Genomic DNA, 18,960 nt, shown 5'->3' with positions numbered 1-18,960 from the left:
ATTTTATTTACTTATTTGACAGAGAGACAGATCACAAGTAGGCAGAGAGGCAGGTAGAGAGAGAGAGGGAAGCAGGCTCCCCGCTGAGCACAGAGCCCGATGTGGGGCTTGATCCCAGGACTCTGGGATCATGACCTGAGCCGAAGACAGAGGCTTTAACCCACTGAGCCACCCAGGCACCCTGTGTGGACACATGCTTTAATTTCTTGGAGTAAATATTTAGGAGTAGAATTTCTATAGACATAAAGTAGTCTGTACCTACTCTAGATTGTACCATTTTTTTCCTCCCACCAATACCATCTGAGAATTCTGATCACTCTACATCTTTGTCAACTTTTGGTGCTGTCTTTTCAGTTTTAGCATTCCTTATAGATATATAATGGCACTTCATTGGAGTTTTAAGTTGCATTTTTCTGATGACTTGATATTAAGCATTTTTTCATGCACTTTGGCCATTCCTGTATCTTCTTTTGGAAAATGTCTTCAAACCTCCTCCTTATTGAGTTATTTGACTTTATGTTACTGAGTTGTAGAAATTCTTTATATCCTGGAGACCAGCCTTTCACCAGATATATACTTTGCAAATATTTTCTTCCAGTCTTCAGTTTATTTATTCATTTTCCTAGCAGTGTCTTCTGATGAGAGAATCTTTTCATTTGATGAAATTGACTTTATCAATTTTTTTCTTTCATGGTTAGTTTTTGTTTTGTTTTGTTTTGTTTTTGTCCAATCTTAAAAAAAAAAAAAAAATTAGGGGCACCTGAGTGACTCAGTCTGTTAAGCGCCTGCCTTTGGCTCAGGTTATGATCCCAGAGTCCTGGGATTGGGCCCTGCATCGGGCTCCCTGCTCAGCGGGAAGCCTGCTTCTCCCTCTCTCACTCCCCCTGCTTGTGTTCCCTCTCCCGTTTTCTCTCTGTCAAATAAATAAATAAAGTCTTTATTTTTTTAAAAGATTATTTATTTATTTATTTATTTGAGAGAGAGTGATGACAAGTAGGCAGAGAGGCAGGCAGAGAGAGAGGGGAAAGCAGGCTCCCTGCTGAGCAGAGAGCCCAATTCGGGGCTCGATCCCAGGACCCTGAGACCATGACCTGAGCCGAAGGCAGCGGCTTAACCCACTGAGCCACCCAGGTGCTCCTAAATAAATAAAGTCTTTAAAAAAAAAAAAATTAACCTACTCCTCAAGTCATGAAGATAATCTATCTTTTTTAAAAGAATTTTTGAATGGAATTTTTAAAATTTAACTTTATTTTTTCAGTATTCCAAGATTCATTGTTTATGCACCACACCCAGTTTCAAAATTTATCTTCTAAAATTTTATGGTATTAGCTTTTATGTTTAGGACTAGTATCCATCTTGAATTAATTTATGTGTATAATATGAGGGGTGGCCACGGTTGACCCTTTCTCCATATGGATATCCAGTTTATTGATACTTATTTCCTTTTATTTATTATACCATTTAATTTATTTATTATACCATTTCTTAAAGTATAAGAATGTCCTTTTCCTATTGGATGACTTTGGCATCTTGTTGAAAACCAAATGACTGCCTTAGTGGGAGTCTATCACTGTGCCCTCTATCCTGTTCCTTTGTTATGTTAATCTTTATGCCAGTATCACACTGTCTTGATGACTGTAGCTTTCCAGAATACTGAAATCAGGTAGTGTAAATCCTCCAACTTTGTTCTTCTTTTTCAAAATTGCTCTGCATAGGGGCGCCTGGGTGGCTCAGTGGGTTAAGCCGCTGCCTTCGGCTCAGGTCATGATCTCAGGGTCCTGGGATCGAGCCCCGCATCGGGCTCTCTGCTCAGCAGGGAGCCTGCTTCCTCCTCTCTCTCTGCCTGCCTCTCTGCCTGCTTATGATCTCTGTCTGTCAAATAAATAAATAAATAAAATCTTAAAAAAAAATTGCTCTGCATATTCAAAGTCTTTTACATATCTATATGAATTTTAGGGTCAGCTTGTCAATTTCAAGAAAGCCTGTTCATTGAGTCTTAACTTTTGATGTGCTACACTCCATCTCCACTATCCCTACAGACTAGAGAGAGTGGAGAAACTGCATTCTTTAATAAACTCTTAGCTGTATAGGGTTTTAGCCAAAGGGCAGAAGTTTTATATCTAAGGTTTGTTCTTAATTTTAGGTAAAAAAAAAAAATACCTCTTTCCATTCTGACAAAATGCATATGGCCCCATTTTACAGTGACTATTTTTCTACAAGAACCAGTAAAGGAATGCACCTAAATGCTGTGCTATATTTTACCCTTAATAAAAGATGATTTTCCCTTTTTTTTTTTTTTAAATGAATTGTTTCCCAGGAGTCTCTCTCTCTCTCTCTTTTAAGATTTATTTATTTTAGAGTAAGAGAGCTCACATGCAGGGAGAGGGGCAGAGGGAGAGAATCTCAAGCAGACTCCCCACTGAGCATAAGGCTCCATCTCACGACCCTTGAGATCATGACCTGAGCCAAAACCAAGAGTCAGATGCTTAACCAATGAACCACTTAGGTGTCCATCTCAGGAGTCTCTTTTAAAAGGATATAGATTTGGGTCTTGCTGATTTTCTAATTCATTCTCTTCCTCCTCCCCTTTTTCATCATTTTCACCTTCATCATTAAATATCACAGCTGACATTTATTAAGCCCTTACTCTGTGCCGTCAAACCTGTGCTAAGGGCTTTATTCATATCCCTTTTAAACCTCACATCAGCCCCACGTAGTCAGCCTTGTTACTGGGCTCACTTTAAAGGCGAGGAACCTAAAGCTCAGTGAGTTGAAAGACTTTCTTAGGGTCCAGCAGAGTAAGTGGTGGTGCTAGGGCTCAAACTCCAATGCCTCCTACTCCAAAGACTGACATTTTAGGCTTCTTCTATAAAAGAATGCTTTACTAAATCTATGCAATAGTATTTCCTTTGTCCATCCAAGGATAATTTAAAACATTTATCATTATGGCTGCTGTTTCTGTAGCAAAGTATAATGCATACCCTGAAATCTTCAGATACTCCTCCAACTTTGGCAATCATGCAGTTCTGAAGACATCTGGAAAACAAAGTTGGTTCAACTGGTTTTTGCATTACATGGGGTTTTAGAGCCAAAGTAATTTAACCTTCCCCTTTTCTCTTCACAGTGGTAAACTATTTTCATAGTGTCGAAGGATTCCTTTATACATCATGTATGTCTCATTCCAGTCCTCAGCTATCTTTATGTATAACTCAAAGTAGAGCTTGTCATGCCCCACTGATTTCTATCACCCAAACATGTTGCTGAAATTCTAATTATGATGTCTCTTTCTGACTCCATATAAACTCAATCCTACGATTCGGACTTTTTAATTTCACTATTGTCATACAGATAGTCATTAATATATTTTCATATTAAGCTATATATAACACTTTGTACTAAACTCTTTGTTTTGCTAAGAGTGGAACATATGCCTCATTATCCTTATTCCTGAGAATCCAAACTTTCCTTAAAAAAGGAAGTATTCATGTATACACACACACACACACACACACACACACACATACACACACACACACTCTAATACAACCACATAGGTAGCATTCTATGTGTTTTAACTGACACTCAAATGGGGAACTGAAATCTTACCAGGTGTTTATATTGATATACAGTAACTACTGCCAAGATCGGAATGATGATGTCTTCATCTGATATCAACAGAGAAGTGTTAAAGAATTCACATACTGGGATCCTTGAGAAAATGGCTTAATCTGAAGGTAAATGGTAGAGGAAGACAGAAACAATGACCGAAAGGAAAATATACTTTGTCTATTAACCACTAGCTACAAACAGACCCTCTATCACAAGTTCATCAGATGATGAGAAATACATTATAGCTCAAATTGAGCATGAATACATTTGTTGGTATAAATACTCTTTTTGAAGATGTGAAATTAAATACAGGATTTTTTTTCCTGTATCCATTCATTTGATTAAACAGATGCCATATCTGTAAGCTTAATGGCTTTGGTTAAAAGCATAATGAAAAAAAGGTGGTACATTCTCAGCTTAATTTTATAAAGATCACATAATAATGTGACAGGTGGAGCCACGTGGGGGTGGAGGCAAATTGGTCTTCTGTCCCAAACGTCAAAGACATGCTGCAGACATCAGGGAAATGTCTCGTGGTTGGGAAAGGTACGGAAACTCAGCAGGCTGGTCTTTGATACCTAGGGCTTTCATTTTTAATTAAAGAACAGAACTCTGGTGAAAAGTCATCATATCATCCTATCTTATACGGGGCTTGGATGATAGCTCTGTAGAGGAGATGATTGGGAATATGCCTAACATAGTATCTAAAAGGTCCTACATATCTAAAAAAATAATAAAAATTAACATTTATTGAACATCATTTCAGCGACTGCTCATGTCTCTGTGAGGGAGGCACAACTGTTATCCCCATTTTGCAGATAAGAAAATGGATTCTTAGAGCAGCTGAACAACTTTTTCAGGGTCACAAAGCTAGGAAGTGAGTGATCTAGGAGAAGTAACCAGAATATCATCTAGAAGACAGTACATCTACCCACAATGTCATATTCCTAGAACTTTTCTTCCTTCCTTGAGGATAGATTAGATCCCTAACATATTTTATGAAAGAGCTTTTTCATATACTGTGATATAGAATTATATCTTTTTCCATATGTATGACCTCATCGAAATAAAACCCTAAATGAGCTTTATCTCCAGTATCTTTTCTTCCAGCCATGAAAAGATGTCTCTTCTTCCTTTCCTTGACAGCATGCTATCATATCCCACAATTCTCCTAACTTTAGAGTCTTGGATAATCTTCCTAATGTGTCTTTGTAATCTCTGTTGCAATAGCCCAAAGCATTTGTTCTCCTCTGAGTAGGAACATGAAACAGCTGTCACTGTCACTCATATAATAGTTTTTTCAGACACTCAGAAACTAATTGCTAACATTTCCTGCCCCTACCTTTTCTTTTCTGAGTCAGATAATTTGCCCTCCTCTTTTTCTTTGTCCTCCTCCTCCTCCTTCATATATAAATTACTTCCACATAGAGCCTATTTCCAAAATTGCTAATCATTTTTGTTCCGGTCCTCCAGACTCTTTCAGCATCTGTATGTTCAGTGGGTGTCATGAAGATATTGCCATACAGTACTAAAATTATGGCATCTGGGAAAAATTTTAAACGTGTCCACAGGAATATTTTCTGTTGTTTTACAAATTGCAGGCAAAACATTAAAGAAAATTATGGTTTTCCCAGTTCTCAGACGGTGTTTTGTCTAAACTAATGTGAGACAAGAAAGGTGGGGTGCTTTATTTTGCTTTGTGTAGAAAAGATGTTGTCGTTTTGGAAAGAGATTATGCTCTGTAAATTTAGTAATTATTTGTATTTGTGTATCTGAATGTATAACATGAGGGATGCCAGTCAACTTGAAATTTAGAGGGAAAAAGAAGTTATCATTTAAATGAACCAGGCAAGCCTTCACAGAGGTAGCATTTGTGATGGATCCTAAAGAATAAGTAGTACTATGACATAAAGAACTTGGAAGGAAGAGAAGTTCAAAGTGAAAAAGCAGCATAAGCAAAAACTCGAAGAAATGAAATATATTCTTTGGAAAAGAGGAAATGGTCCCATTTTGAGTTGTCCACTTCGGTTGGTATGTCGAGAAATATTAGGCAGTAAGGCTGGAAGTGGATACTGGAGCTAAATTATTTAAGACATTTAAGCAAAGTTCAGTTTCCTTTAGGAAAATAATTCTGCCAATGGAACACATGATGAGTAGAGACATTATCAGTAGGGAGAACAGTTTTGAAGCTGACGCTATTATGCTAATAGGAGTGATATATATTGAGGACTTATCATGTGCCCAGGAGACAGGAATAGAAAGTGTAATATGAAAAGGCTACAGTTCCAAGAAAATGAAAACTAAGAAAAGGCCTTTGGATTTAATGATGAGGATATCACTGACTAACTTTGAGTGGAAAGTTATCAGGAGAATGGAGGAAAAAGACTAGACAGGAGTGAAGCAAAGGAAAATGACATGATGGTGACTTGAGGGTCAAGGGATGTTTTCTTGTGAGTTGATTTGTAGGATGTGAGACTTAAACTTTTTGGCTAATATCATAGGGCTAGTAACGAGAGACACATTAAAGACTCAAAAGAGATATAAGTCCCAGAGCTGCTGAGAAAATGTTACAAAGATGAAGGCATGATCTTGGCCAGCATAAGAGGGACATCTTCTGAGGTAACAACAAAGAGAGTAAAAGAATCAATATGGAGAGATTTTGAGGTTAAGAAGAGGGAAGTTGAGGGAACTTGTATTGTCTAACATTAATACTTTTAGTTAAATGGATGGTGAATCCCCTTTTGCGGGGGATGATGGGAATAAATGGTAGCTGGATTTTAGGGGGTAAAGATCTGGGGTAATTTCCATGGAAAAACAAAAAAAACATGTAAGAAATCAATTGCCAAGCAGCAATGAGTGCCCAGCCAGGAAGGATGAATAACACCTATGCATAATCAACATCTATAAGATATTTAATGCAATGACAACAAAACATTTGATAAATACTTCTTTTGCTTTGATGATAAGTTCATCTCTCATATATAGAGGAACTGACCAAGGAATTATTCATCTCTTCTTCTTTTTTTTTTTTTTTTTTTATTTGACGGAGAGAGAGATCACAAGTAGGCAGAGAGGCAGGCAGAGAGAGAGGAAGGGAAGCAGGCTCCCTGCTGAGCAGATAGCCTGATGTGGGGCTCGATCCCAGGACTCCGGGATCATGACCTGAGCCAAAGGCAGAGGCTTTAACCCACTGAGCCACCCAGGTGCCCCTATTCATCTCTTCTTAATTCTGATTATCGGAACAGTGATTATGTTACCTGAAAGTGTGTAGCATTGTTGGAGAGATAGCTTGAATGTGAGGCAAAGCAATGTCTGGAAAGTTCCATGAGCTTAGCAATACATGAATATAAGAAGATAGGAGAGGCACATAACCATGGTAAATGTAGAAGAGAAGCATAAATCTATTTTAACATTTTTTTTAATTTATTTGACAGACAGATCACAAGTAGGCAGAGAGGCAGGCAGAGAGAGACAGGAGGAGGAGGCAGGCTCCCTGCTGAGCAGAGAGCCTGACGCGGGACTCTATCCCAGGACCCTGAGATCATGACCTGAGCCGAAGGCAGAGGTTTTAACTACTGAGCCACCCAGGCGCCCCTAAATCTATTTTAAAACAGACACGAAGACCTAGCTAAGAAAAAATTTGGGGAGACATGACTTAACAGGAGCCTAAGTTAAATGATTTAAGGTAATTGACATATATCCCTTATAGATCACTGATGTGATGTAGCCAATATGAACATGGACGGCATTACTAAAAGTAACAGGGAAAATAAAGCCCAACCATCCTACTGGATTGAGTTTTGGTTGCCATGTCCAAATGATATTAAATATAACTCTTCTCTTGTCTTGGATTTTTGCAACAAGCCTCAAAGACATGAATAATAGAAGAGGCATCAAGTTCTCCTGTATCCTAAAGATACGTGCTAAATCACTTCCGTGGGACATGCTAAGAGACCATAAATCCAGTTTTGTCAACAGGAGCCCATCACCCACCTGAACAGAAGATAAAGGATTAAGCCCAGGGAGGGAGGCTTTCAAGAGAACTCCTTGACAGCCTAGCACATATCTTTTAAAGCTTGGCACACAGAGAAGCTCACATCATCATCTCTCCAAGAGTCTAAGTTTAGGTGTAGGGACCTCTGAGGAGTAGAGCAATGAATATATAATGTTGGGATGGAGCTTTACTGTCACTAGCTATAGAGAAAGAGTAGTATCCTGGGCTATAGGAGATTTGTGGGCTGACCTCAGCAGGAAAACACAGGACTCGAGGTGCAATGTGCCCAGAAACCTAAGGCATGACCAAGCTTATAAGTGGCCAGCCAGAGGAGAGGAACCACTTTCTCAAATGTTAGCCTGCCTTAGAATCACCCAGAAGGCTTTATTAAAACAGATTCCTGTGCCATACTCCTAGGATTTCTGATTCCTTAGGATGGAGGGGCCCCAAAATGTTATTTCTAAAAAGTTCTCAGGTGATAATAACTTCATCATTTTGGACCACACTTTTGAGAAGTTTAGATGTCACCAGCAGGGCATCTCAGAGGAACATGTGGAAGTACCACAGAATAAGCTTTGCATATCCATTATGCCTGGAAGTCATCAACAGATAACTGCACTGACCAGTTCTCCCCTGGTCTTTTCTTCCCCACTGCAACCCTGGAATGGTTGGAAACAGTAGCTAGGATGAAGGAGGAAGAGCTATGACACAGAAAAGGGGACAATCGTACTCTGCCCCTCATCTCCACACTTCAAAGATGGAGTCAGGTCTGAGCAAGAACAGGGGATAATCTCTTCTGGACATGTATTTGGAATTTTAACTAAACTGGGGTAGATTGGACTGCAGTTAGAGAGCACTTAGATTTATGGTGCCCAAACAAAGGAACTAATACTCTTTCCTGAAGTAGAAAAGCTATGGTATCTGTTTCAGATTTTGTATTCTGATGGAAAAGAACTGGTTTGAGAAGAATGGATACAAGAATAAACATAATTGAGGCAAGCTTGTTCAATCGGTCACTTACACATGTCTTCAGAACGATATCTCTTAAACCATTAGCAAATCCGGTGACATACAGCTAGGACAACTGGACCCTAAAAAACCTCACTAGAGAAGCACCCCTGCAAGGAGATAAGGAGCTTCAGTCTGGAGAGGATTGAGGAAGCATAATGCCACACTTAGAGTACTAACGGGCCATTCTGTCAGGGAAGGAGTAGCTTTCTGTGTGGTGGCAGATGCCACAATTAGCTTAAGTTAGTGAATGTCAAGAGAGGAGTCTGCTTAGGTTCCATGTAAGGAAGACATAACAGTTAAAGCCATGTTAGTGACACCAGGTGCTGGACACCTGATGGGAACCTCAAAGAGTTTTACACCCGGCAGAGCGTAGTTTTGGCTGGACTCTACGCATCTCAGCTCTCCAGCAACATTTTGGCCACAGGTATGGTGAAGGGCAGGGTGGGGTCATCAGGACTCACCTGGCTTCCTGTCCCTGCTTCCCTCCATGTACTTCTGCCGAGACTGCCTCAGACTTTGGGACTGCTCCCAAGGCAGCCTGGGGTGACTCAGGGTTCTGATGAGGGCCTTTTCTCACTCATGGTTTTAGTCCCCGTTAGTTGAAATTTGATAAATGGGCCTTTGCAGTCAGGCCTTTCTAAGACAAAGCGACAAACTGGTCAGGATGACTGGATCCTGCCTGGTATCTGAGGCTCTGTCCTGCTCTTGCCATTGTTCTCCCTGCCCTGTGCACTCAGGCATCCTGTTGAAGTAACTGAATGGGCGGTCTAGGTTTCTCAGAGACAGAAGGAGTCCAACGTGGGTCCTTGACGCATGGAGAGTCAAAGCTCAGGAGGGAAACTGGAAAGACCAGGAGCATGTACAGTGACCGAAGTGGAAGGAAGAGAGAGTGACATGATATTGCCCCTGACTGCGAAATGCAGAAGTTTGTTTGATAGGCCTGTTTGTGCTATCACAGACAAGAACAGTTATGATAGTTATGCCAGTCAAAACTCTGAGCAGACAGAAAGGTGTTGTGCCTCTCTTCCAAATGTTGACATAATCATATAATAATCTAGGATCAAGAAATTCCTAATCCTCCATCTAAAATAGCTTCCAAATGTCCACAGTGGTGCAGGAAAATATTCATGGGGTCAGCTGACCACAGGTAAGTGATTGTGACAGCTGCAGGCCTTAGCATTTACTCAGTGAAACAATGGCTTCTAGACAATGTCTTTCCAATTTGTTTTCAACATTGCAGCCAGAGTGTTCTTTTCAAAACACAAATCTGATCATGTCACCAACCTCCCGAAAACCCTGAATGGCGTCCCACTGTTCTTGGAATAAAGACCAAATCCTTAACTAGGAGCTGCTTGGTCTAGGCCCCTGTGGGGGTTGAGCGTGGGGGTGGGGTCCTCCTTTGGGTATGCTCTTCACTGCGTCTTGAGGGCTCCCCCCCTTTCTCTGTTAGCTTTAACTCAACTTTGCTCATTAGATCTCAGCTCAAAGAGCCCTTTCTGCATCCCCATCTGGACTTCTTTGTTCTTTACTTTTTATAGGACTCCATTCTTTTCTTTTAAAGCACTTATCTCAGTTTGTAATTATACATTCATCAGTGCCATGATTTGGTGACTGCTCTCCCATCCCCTGTAGCCTCTCGGTTCTGTGAGTGAGAAAGGTCTCTTTTTGTTCACCATCTTCTCCAAGAGCCTAACATTGTGCCTGGCTCACAGGAGGCCCTCAATGCCTTTTTTGCTGAATGAGTAAAAGGACTGCCTAAACTGTGCTTTCCTTCTGAAATTTTGACTTCCATAAAGGAAGGAAAGTGTTAAGCAGGCATCAGAGCAAAATTCTTCATAATATTTCCTCGGCTTCCATGCAGTGATTTATTTTAAAATGCAGAACCCTATGAGCTCTAATCTTCCTTTATATTATATAGAAATTAGTTCATCAAAATAACCCTCTAACTCTTCCTGGTATTCTCATTTATTCCCCATTTTCTCTGGAATGAATTTAAGTAGACTTTCTTAGGGTTCATCTTCTTTTGGGAACTCGTACAGAGAACATTTTATTTTAGGTTAATTCAGTTGAGATTTTATTTAAAGGCACCCTAAGTTACAGACATTGACAGGTAAATGTTTATGAAAAGATAATATACATACACGCTCTGTATGAGTGTGTGTCTATCAGTCCATCTAAAAATATGTGTTTTCACGACTTGAAATAGAAAAGATTGGATTTAGGTAAGGAAATCATTACAGTGTCGAAGTTTCCACCCCCAGACTCTTACCCTCTCCAGCTAAATTCTGCAGGATTTGGTGGAATACGCAGGCAGTCATGATTTCCTGATGACTGACTGAAGGACATGTTACTTCACTTCCTAATGATATCCTCAAATAGTGAGTCATAATGCCAGAGGCGCTGTTCTCCAAGATTCCATCTCTGCCTATTTTCTAATCCAAATTCTGAAAAGAGCACAAGCCTAGATCCAGCCCTTCAGATCTCTGTGTGGGTCTGAAGTACACATTTCCTTTCCAATGTCTCATTTTCTTTCTGCAGCAGAACTGACATCCACTGGGCAGGAGTGGTCAACGTTGATGACCACGATGGCAACAGAAAATAAAGAATTCGTTGTTATTTGCTGACTGTGCCATGGTGGTGAATGTCTCTTTCAGAAAGCCACAAAAATGGACATTGACTGAGTCATGAAATAGCCCAAACCAAATTATCTAGACAAACAACCTTTGCTATGACTATGTACAAATGGCCACATGTTACAGAAATCTGCTTATTTCCTTTAAAGTACCAATCTGGTACTTCTGTCCTCAGAAAACAAATTTTCTTAAGGTACATGGAAAGGGAAAACAGTCTTTTGTTCTATTCTACAACACCCTTTAGTTATTGTCATATTTCTCACCATATTTGTATTACCCGGTTTCTTGAAGAGTGGGTCTACAAACCCTGTCTCCTTTACTTCACCACCTATTATTCCTCAACTTCTTATTTGTCCTCCCACTAAATGACTAAATGGTTCTTACAAAGATTCAAGAAAACTCCTCTAATCACTTTTTAATATCAGTTTCCTAATAATCTTCAGGAGTTGGCCATTCTTATTCTATCCTCCCTGAAGCTTCTAGTTTCACAGACTCCAGCTAGACCCTAGAGCTTTGGGAGAATGCTCTGAAGAGATTCTCTTCTTCCTCTGGATTTATAACTGTCTGTGCCCAAACACCATCCAACCCAAATGCCCCACCTAGTTTGGGTTTCCTTTCACTTTCTTTCAGTTCTCATTCATCTTCACGTTTTCAACTTTTTCACATTTTTCAACTTTCACATTTTTACTTTTTCAGGTGAATCCCCAAGTTTTCTTCCCTAGCGCTTTTTCACAGCTTCAACTGCACAACTTGATCATCTAGTTGAATATCCCTCTGTCAATGGCTGTGTTGCTAACACTTCCCTATCGTGTTCCCTGTGCCCCCTTCCCATCCATCTGAGTCGATGTTTTCCCCTCACCAGAGACTTGAAAGCTCATATTTGCCTTTGGCTCCTCCTTCCCACACAATGTCTATATCGCATCAGTTACTGAAGTCTTCCATTTTAAATTTTTTATTTTTATTCAAGTATAACTAACATCAAGTGTTATATTAGTTTCAGGTGTACAATAGAGTGATTCAGTGATTCTATACATTACTCACTGTTCATGAAGGTAAGTGTGCTCCTTAATCTCCGTCACCTATATCCTTCATCCCCCACTCACCTCCTCTCTAGTAACCATCAGTTTGTTCTCTAGAGTTAGGGGTCTGGTTTTGTTTGTCTCTTTCTCGTCATTTGTTTTGTCTCTTAAATTCCACATATTAGTGAAATATGGTATTCATCTTTCTCTAACTTATTTCTCTTAGCATTATACCCTGTAGGTCCATCCATATTGCTGCAAATTGCAAGATTTCATTCTATTTTATGGCTGAATAATATATTCCATTGTGTATATATACCACTTCTTTATGCCTTTATCTGTTGATGGAAACTTGGGTTACTTCTCTATCTTGACTTGTAAATAATGCTGCAGTAAACATAGGGGTGCATATATCTTTTTGAATCAGTTTTTTCTTTTTCTTTGGGTAAATACCCAGTAGTGTAATTACTGGATATATGGTAATTCTATTTTGAATTTTTTGAGGAACCTCCCTACTATTTTCCACAGTGGCTGCACCAGCTTAACATTCCCAACAACAGCACATGATGGCTCCTTTTTTCCACATCTTTGTCAACATTTGTTATTTATCGTGTTTTTTTATCTTAGCCATTCTGACTGTCATGAGGTATATCTCATTATAGTTTTGATTTGCATTTCCTTGATGATGAGTGATGTTGAGCATCTTTTCAGGTGTCTGGAGGCCATCTGTATGTCTTCTTTGGGAAAATGTCTATTCAGGCCCTCTGCCTATTTTTTAGGATTATTTGGGTTTTTTGGTGTTGAGTTGTATCAGTTTGTTATATAGTTTGGATATTAACCCTTTGTTGACTATATTATTTGCAAATATATTCTTCCACTCACTAAGTTATCTTTATGTTTTGTTGGTGGTTTCCTTCACTGTGCAAAAGGTTTTTTATTTTGGTATATTCCCAGTACTTGAATTTTGCTTTTGTTTCCCTTGCCAAAGGAGACATAACTAGAAAAATATTTCTATGGCTGATGTCAAAGAAATTACTGCCTGTGTTTTCTTCTGGAAATTTTATGGTTTCAGGTCTCAAATTTAGGTCTCTATTCTATTTTGAGTTTACTTTTGTATATGATTTAGGAAAGTGGTCCAGTTTCTTTCCTTTGCATGTATTTGTCCAGTTTTCCCATTACCATTTGTTGAAGAGACTGCTGTTTTCCCATTGTATATCTTGTCTTCTTTGTCATGGATTAATTGACTATATAATCATGGATTTGTTTCTGGGCTTTCTAATCTGTTCCTCTGATGTCTGTGCCTCTTTGTGCCAGTACCATATTGTGTTCTTTACTATAGCTTTATGCTACATTTTGAAGTCTGAGATTGTGACACCTCTAGTTTTCTACTTCATTTTCAAGAGTCCTTTGGCTATTGGGGTCTTTTGTGGTTCCACACAAATTTTAGGATTGTTATTATAGTTCTATGAAAAATGCTGCTGGCATTTTGATAGGGATTGCATTAAATCTGTAGACTGCTTTGGGTCTCATGGACATTTTAACAATATTGACTCTCCCAAACCATGAGCATGGAATATCTTTCCATGTGTTTGTGCCATCTTCAATTTCTTTCATCAATGTTTTATAGTTTCTAGAGCATAAGTCTTTCACCTCCTTGGTTAAGTTTATTAGGTATTTTATTATTTTGGTACAATTATAAATGGTATTGTTTTCTTAATTTCTGTTTCAGCTACTTCATTATTAGTGTATAAAAATGCAAGAGATTTCTGTGTATTAATTTTGTATCTTGCAACTTTAGTGAACTCACTTATCTGTTCTAATGTTTTTTGTAGGAGTCTTTAGGGTTTTCTATTTTCTAGTCTCATGTCATCTGTAAATAGTAAAAGTTTTACTTCTTTCTTACCAATTTGGATGTCTTTTATTTCTTTTTCTTGTTTGTTTGCTGTAGCTAGGACTTCCGGTACTACGTTGAATAAAAATGGTGAGACTGAACATCCTTTAAAAAAAAGAAAAGAGGGGCACCTGGGTGGCTCAGTGGGTTAAAGCCTCTGCTTTTGGCTCAGGTCATGATCTCAGGGTCCTGGGATCGAGCCCCATATCGGGCTTTCCTTCTCAGCAGGGAGCCTGCTTCCTCCTCTCTCTCTCTCTGCCTGCCTCTCAGCCTACTTGTGATCTTTGTCTGTCAAATAAATAAACAAAATCTTTTTTTTAATTAATTTATTTATTTATTTGACAGAGATCACAAGTAGGCAGAGAGGCAGACAGAGAGAGGTGGGGGGAAGCAGGCTCCCTGATGAGCAGAGAGCCTGATGTGGGGCTCGTTCCCAGGACCCTGAGATCATGACCCGAGCCAAATGCAAGAGGCTTAACCCACTGAGCCACCCAGGCACCCCGAGAGTGAACATCCTTGTCTTGTTCTTGATCTTAGAGGAAACGCTCTCAGTTTTTTTTAATCTTTGAGTATGATTTTAGCTGTGAGTTTTTCACATGTGGCATTTATTGTGTTGTTATATTTCCTTTAAACCTACTTTCTTGAGAGCTTTTATCATGAATGGGTACTGTACTTTGTCAAGTGTTTTTTCTGCATCTATTGAAATGATCATATGGGTTTTTTTTTCCTTTCTCTCTCTCTCTTTTTCTTTCTTCCTTCCTTTCTTTTTTTTTCTTTTTCTTTCTCTCTCTCTCTTTTTTTTTTTTTTTTTTGAGAGAGAGAGTGCATGCACTCATAGCATTAGTAGGGGGAGGTGCAGAGGGAGAGGGAGAAAGACAATCTTAAGCAAGCTCCACACTCAGTGCAGAGCCTACATGGGGCTTGATCTCACCCTGAGATCATGACTTTAGCCAAAATCAAGAATCAGATATGTAACTTACTGAGCCCCTCAGCAGCCCCTATCCTTTCTCTTTATAATGTGATGTATTACAGCAATTGATTTGTGAATATTAGACCATCCTTTCATCCTTTGATTGTGGGCAATTTTTTAAAATATATTGTTGAATTAGGTTTGCTACTATTTTGCTGAGGATTTTGCATCTATGTTCTTCAGAGATACTGACCTGTAGTTTTTTGTTTGTTTGTTTATATTGTCTTTGGTTTTGGTATCAGAGTTTTGCTTGCCTCACAGAAGGAATTTGGAAACTTTCTTTCCTTTTCTGTTTTTTGGAATAGTTTGAGATGAATAGGTATTGACTTTTTAAAGGTTGAGTAGAATTCACCTGTGAAGCTACCTAGTCCTGACCTTTTGTCTGTTGGGAATTTTTTGATTATTGATTCAATTTCATTGCTAGTGATCAGTCTGTCCAAATTCTCTATTGCTTCCTGACTTGGGAAGTTAAGATGTTTCTAGGAATTTATCCATTTCCTCTAGGTTGTCCAATTTGTTGGCATACAATTTTGTATAATATTCTCTTATAATCCTTTGTATTTCTGTGGTATTGATTGTTATTTCTCCTCTTTCACTCCTGATTTTATTTATTTGAGTCCACACTTTTTTAATGAGTCTGGCTAAATGTTTATCAATTCTGCTGATCTTTTCTTAGAAGTAGCTCCTGGTTTCATTGATCTGTTCTACCTGGTTTTGTTTTTGTTTTTTAAGTCTCCATTTCATTCATTTCTCCTCTAACTTACTATTTCTTTCATTTTACTGACATTCGGGTTTGTTCTTTTCTTTGCTCCTTTAAAGGCTAATTTTAGGTTATTTATTTGAGTTTTTCTTGCTTCATGAGGTAGGCCTGTATTACTATAATCTTCATTCTGAGAATAGCTTTTGCTGCATACCAAAGGTTTTAGACTATTGTGTTTGAATTTTCATTTGTCTCTATGAACTTTTTTAATTTCTTCTTTGATTTCCTGGTTTACTCATTCATTATTTACTAGCATGTTATTTAACTCCATGAATTCATTTTCTGTCCATGTTTTTTTTCTTTTCTCCTGTGATTGATTTCCAGATTCATACCTTGTGGTTGAAAAAGTTGCATGACATGATTAATTTGTTGAGACTTGTTTTGTGTCCTAACATGTGATCTCTTCAGCAGAATATTCTATGTGCACTTGAAAAGACTATTCCACTGTTTTAAAATGAATTGTTCTGAATATTTCTATTAGCTCTATTTGGTCTAATGTTCATTCAAAACCACTATTGTCTTATTGATTTTCTCTATGGATGATCTACCCATTGCTGGGAGTAGGATTGAAAATCCCCTATGATTACTGTATTACTATCAATTTCTCCCTTTAAGTCTGCTAATAGATGTTGTGTATATTAGGAGCATATTAGGTGCATAAATATTTACAATTGTTATATCTTTTTGTTGAATTGTTCCCTTTATGATTATGTAGTATCCTTCTTTGTCTCTTGTTACAGTCTTTGTTTTAAAGTCTATTTTATCTGATATAAGTATTGCTACCCCAGCTTTCTTTCCTTCCATTTGCATAATAAATATTTCTCCATCCCTTCACTTCCAATCTGCATGTGTCTTTAGGTCTGAAATGAGTCTCTTGTATGCAGCAAAGATAGATCTTGCTTTTGTATCCATTAGTCATCCCGTGTCTTTTGGTTAGAGCGTTTAGTCCATTTATATTCAAAGTAATTATCGATGGAATGTATTTATTGCCATTTTGTTAATTATTTTATGGTTGTCTTTGTAGCTCTTCTCTGTTCCTTTTTTCTTTTGCTCTCTTCCCTTTTGTTAGTGATACACGTAGATTTCATTCTCTTTTTTTTTGCATATCTATTACAGGGTTTTGATTTGTGTTCACAATTAGGTTTATATATAAAATCCTATGCATATTGCAGTCTATATTATGTTGATGGTCACTTATGTTTGAAACTAATCTAAAAGTACTAAATTTTTATACCTCCCTCCATGTTGTATGTATATGATATCATACTTTATATTTGTAAAAATAAGTCAAGGGATTCACAAAATAAAAAATGTAAAGTATGATTAATTGTACTGCTTTTGTGCTTTAACCTCTGTACTGGTTTTTATAAATGATTAATCTACTTTTATTTATTTATTCATTTTTAAAAATTTTATGTATTTATTAGACAGAGACATAGCAAGAGAGAGAACATGAGCAGGGGGAGTGGGAGAGGGAGAAGCAGGCTTCCCGCTTAGCAGGGAGCCCAATGCGGGGCTCCATTCCAGGACCCTGGGATCATGACCTGAGCTGAAGGCAGATGTTTAAAGACTGAGCCACCCAGATGCCCCAGTCTGCTACTTTAATTATGTTTGCATTTACAAAATCCCTTTAATTTTTTCTTTTTTTTTTCTTTTTTTATATTTTATTTATTTGAGAGAGAGAGAGAGAAAGCAAAGCAAGAGGGAGAGCACAAGCAGGAGGATGGGGGAGAGAGGCAGAGGGAGAGGGAGAAACAGACTCCCTGCTAAGCAGGAACCCTGATGTGGGGCTCAATCCCAGTACCCTTGGATCATGACCTGAGCTGAAGGCAGACGCTTAACACACCGAGTCACCTAGGTGCCCCTCTTTAACCTTTTTTGTAAGTCTAGTTTAGTGGTGATGAACTTTAACTTTTGTTTTTCTGGGAAACTATTTATGTCTCCTTCTATTCTGAATGGTAGCCTTGCTGGATAGAGTATCCTTGGTGGCAGGTGTTTTTCCTTTTAGCACTTTGAATATAGCGTGTCACTCTCTTCTGGCCCACAAAGTTTCTGCTGAAAAATCAACTGATAGCCTTAGGGGGGTGTCCCTTGTTTATAACAATTTTCTTTTCTCTTGCTGCTTTTAAAGTTCTTTCTTTAGAAACCAATATTATAGTATATGTTAACTAACTAGAACTTAAGTAAAAATATGGAAAAAAATTAAATTCTCTTTTTATCACTACTTTTGTGGGTTGATTTTGTGGGGGAGGGGTCTCTCTGTGCCTCCCGAACCTGGATATCTGTTTCCTTCCCCAGAGTAAAATAGTTTTCATCCATTATTTCTTCAAATAAATTTTCTGCCCCCTTTTCTCTCTCTTCTCCTTCTGGAATCCCTGTAATGCAAATGATTTTACACTTGACAGTGTTGCTGAGTTTCTTAACCTATTCTCATTTTTTATTATTCTTTAGCCTTTTTGCATTCAGCTTGGTTGCTTTCCATTATTCTGTCTCCAGCTCACTGATCTCTTCTTCTGCTTCCTCTAATCTACTTCTTCTTCCTTCTAGTGTATTTTTAACTTCAGTTTTGAGTGTGCCTCTGATAGGTTCTTTTTTATATTTTCTTTGTTGAAAGTCTCACTAAGATCCTCCACCTTTTTATCAAGTCCAGTGTCTTTATGACCATCACTTTGAATCCTTATATCATGCATATTGCTTATCTCTGTTTCATTTAGCTCTTTGGCTATGATTTTGTCCTTTCATTTGGGATGGAGTTGTCTGTCTCCTCATTTTGTCTAACTCTTTGTGTTTGATTCTTTGTATTAGAAATCCAGCCTTATCACCTGATCTTGAAAGTAGTGGCCTTATGAAGAAGAGGTCCTGTAGTGCACTGCAGTGCTGTGTCCCCCCTATTCACCCAAACCTGATGCTTCAGGATGTCTCCTATGTGGGCTTCATGCATCCTACTATTGTGATGGAACCGCATTCACCTTCAGGGCAGTCAGCTGCAATGACCCTTTTTCCCTGTTGTGGGGAAGGTTTGGTTCCTGTGTTGTTAAGGGGCCAGTCTGGGGCCATTATGGGCTTGTAGTTG

Source organism: Lutra lutra, chromosome 5 (assembly GCF_902655055.1).
Source record: "Lutra lutra chromosome 5, mLutLut1.2, whole genome shotgun sequence".
NCBI classification, from domain to species: Eukaryota; Metazoa; Chordata; class Mammalia; order Carnivora; family Mustelidae; genus Lutra; species Lutra lutra.
This window is presented reverse-complemented; position numbering follows the sequence as displayed.